Here is a 3902-nt window from a genome sequence, read left to right as displayed (position 1 = left end):
TTTTGGTTTATCTAACACACATACACACATACAACTTGATTCAGATTATACACTTTCAGCAAAAATGCTATGTTAGCTATGCTGTGTCCTTCCCAAAGTGTCCCTCTAGGAGGTACATGTTGTTGTTGCATCCCATTCTTTACATGAACTTTCATCACTTTCTATCAGACTTCCCCACTGAAAGGTATTATCTTTCCCTTTAGCTAGTTAAATCAGAGATACTTTGAAACTAAATACATATCCTATTTCTCATCAAATTTTTACTCATTAGTTTTAGCCTATTTGAAGAATGCCCTACAACCCTGCCCATCCAAAATCCAAAGAAAATTCTGTCTTGGTATACACACACACATGTGCACACCCATAAACACACAATTTTATTTTGTTTTATTTTGTTTTATTTTATTTTATTATTTTATTTTATTATTTTATTTTTTATTCTTATTTATTTTTTAAATTTACATCCAAGTTAGTTAGCATATAGTGCAACAGTGATTTCAGGAGTAAATTCCTTAATGCCCTTTACCCATTTAGCCCATCCCCCCTCCAGCAACCCTCAGTTTGTTCTCCATATTTAAGAGTCTCTTATCTTTTTGTCTCCCTGCCTATTTTTATATTACTTTTGCTCCCTTCCCTTATGTTCATCTGTTTTGTATCTTAAAGTCCTCATATGAGTGAAGTCATATGATATTTGTCTTTCTCTGACAAATATCACTTTTGCTTAGCATAATACCCTCTAGTTCCATCCACATAGTTACAAATGGGAAGATTTCATTTTTTTGCTTGCCAAGTAATACTCCATTGTGTTTATATATATACCACATCTTCCTTATCCATTCATCCATTGATGGACATTTGGGTTCTTTCCATCCTTTGGTTATTATTGACAGTACTGCTATAAACATTGGGGTGCATCTGCCCCTTTGAAACAGCATACTGCATCCCTTGGGTAAATACCTAGTAGTGCAATTGCTGGGTCATAGGGTAGTTTTTTTTTTTTAATTTTTTGAGGAACCTCCTTACTGTTTTCCAGAGTGGCTGCACCAGGTTGCATTCCCACCAGCAGTGTAAAAGTGTTCCTCTTTCTCCACATCCTTGCCAACATCTGTTGTTACCTGAGTTGTTAATGTTGGCCATTCTGACTGGTGTGAGGTGGTATCTCATCATGGTTTTGATTTGTATTTCCTGGACGATGAGTGATGTTGCGCATTTTTTCATGTATTGGTTGGCCATCTGGATGTCTTCTTCTTCTTTTTTTTTTTTTAACATGAAATTTATTGTCAAATTGGTTTCCATACAACACCCAGTGCTCATCCCAACAGGTGCCCTCCTCAATGCCCATAACCCACTTTCCCCTCCCTCCTACCCCTCATCAACCCTCAGTTTATTCTCAGTTTTTAAGAGGCTCTTATGGTTTGGCTCCCTCCCTCTGTAACTTTTTTTTCCCCTCTCCCCCATGGTCTTCTATTAAGTTTCTCAGGAGAGTGTTATGCTAAGTGAAATAAGTCATACAGAGAAAGACAGATACCATATGGTTTCACTATTATGTGGATCCTGGATGTCTTCTTTGGAGAAGTGTCTATTCATGTCTTTTGCCCATTTCTTCAATGGATTATTTGTTTTCTGGGTGTTGAGTCTGATAAGTTCTTTATAGATTTTGGATACTAACCCTTTATCTGATAGGTCGTTTGCAAATATCTTCTCCCATTCTGTTGGTTACCTTTTAGTTTTGCTGATTGTTTCCTTCGCTCTGCAGAAGTTTTTATTTTGATGATGTCCCAATAGTTCATTTTTGCTTTTGTTTCCCTTGCCTTCAGAGGTGTTGAGTAAGAACTTGCTGCAGCCACAGTTTTAAAGTCATTCACATTTTTTAATGTCTTATTGTGAAAAGGTTCTTTGACTAGTTCTTTCTGTTTCTAAAGATAAGTTTCTTTTCATTACTTTCAAACCATACTATATACAATAGTACCAAAATCTTTTCTTGAAAATCTCCAATACATTTTCACCTTAAAATTATAAAAATGTATCTTTAATCATGGCATTTTGTAATCAGTAAGTCATAATTTCCCCATTCTTTTTATCCCCAAGTTATCATTACTTCATAAGATAATATTTTCAATATTGTTATTTCAATTGTTTTAAATATAGCAGTCAGATATTATAACAATCTTTATTTTGGGCAGAATCCATAATACATTTTTAAATATAGATATTTTTAATAAAGATTAGCAAGGAGTTTCTATTAGAGAATTAAGGTACGTGGAAATAAGAATTTAACTTATTCATTTCAACATCATGCCTTTTTTCACTTAATAATGTAAATTACAATAATCACAACACTAATAAAAAGAGAACACTAAAAAATCACTAGCACTTAAAAGTACTCTAAATTTTATAACAAAATAGGTACATTTTATATTGATTTTTTCATTTCCCCATTTACTATTTATCCTCAAAATAGACATATTTTGAGTGATTTTAGTTCCAACATAATTTTGAAATTACAGATGAAAAGAGTTACTCATATTTATAAATGTAAAATATGTCATTTATCACAGTCATACAGCTGGTAATTTCTTGAGACATTACTCATCTCTGTGTCATCTCTAGGTCAAGAATATCAAAGCCTTAGCTCTTACTATTGCACACCCTTCTTATTACATACTACTCTCTCTTTATTTTTGTTAAGTTAAAATCATCTTCTGGAGAACTCCTCATGTAGTCAATTTCAGATCCATAACTACATACTAGACTGATGTTCCCTGAAAGAATCCAATTTTGTAATTCATCTAAAATAGTTCTACTTTGAGTTGTTTAAACACATCATTGAAATCTTAACTCTTCCGTTTTATTTGTTGATTCAAACACACAACTTCTCTGGTGTCTGGTTTTCAGTGTTTCATTGCTCAGATAATGATGTGTTCATTAAAATTTCCTAGTTGCTTAGTGTTCATTGTGGGCTTTAGCACTGAGATAGACCTAAAACATTCTATTAGTTGAATAGCAAAGAGAAGTGGTAAACACTATTTATTCCCCAAAGAAATTCAGCTATCTCATAAAGGCTTAGCTGATGTAAAATAATAATGTTCTGATGAATGGAGTCCTAAATGATTATTTCTAGTTATTTGCTCACTAAATGTGATTAGGGATTTTTTAAAAAAAGCTTTAAATAGCAAAGAATTACCAACAAAGAAATTTAGACAGTTGACATGTTGATACTGCAGTCTGCAGGCTCGTATGGAGCTTTTCCCATCCAGTATACATTCATTTGATTCAGAACTATTTAGCGCAGATAAACGATTGTCCTAACACTGAGAATATTACATGAGCTATAGTTGGCAATTGCGAAGAAGAGCACAGATCACCACATTAACATTAAAATTTATATTTAGATAAATTATAATAGGCTGAAATCAGGAACTGGTTTGTAAAACATATTTTCATAGATATTTCCCTGATCAGCATGTTTTAATAATGTCATAATATTCTACTACCTCTTTGGATATTAGGGTATTTAAAATGGTTAAGGGTAAGTATAAATCTTAACGATATATTAGCTTTGTAATAATTCTTATGAATATAGTTTCTGTCTTTAGAAAGTATGCATTCCTTAAAGCCATTTTGAACATTAAAAAAAGTACATATTCTCATATGATTGTAACTCACAAGAGAAATAAAATTTTCAGTCCTAATTTCTCTTATTCTCTTGATTCTCACTCACTCCTTTACGTTACATTTTTTTTTAACTCATACAAACTACTGTATTGAGATCTGGCCATCTTCAATTTTTAAAAAAAAAACTAAATAAATTCAATTAAAAGCACATCTAGAGTTTTTATGGCTCATAAAACCTAGAAGTTCATTTATGAATCTAATTTCAGGCATAGCTGGATCCAGGTATG

This window comes from Panthera onca, chromosome B2 (assembly GCF_046562875.1).
Source record: "Panthera onca isolate mPanOnc1 chromosome B2, mPanOnc1 haplotype 2, whole genome shotgun sequence".
Taxonomy (NCBI): domain Eukaryota; kingdom Metazoa; phylum Chordata; class Mammalia; order Carnivora; family Felidae; genus Panthera; species Panthera onca.
The sequence above is the reverse complement of the archived record's forward strand: the minus strand, read 5'-3'. Positions refer to the sequence as shown.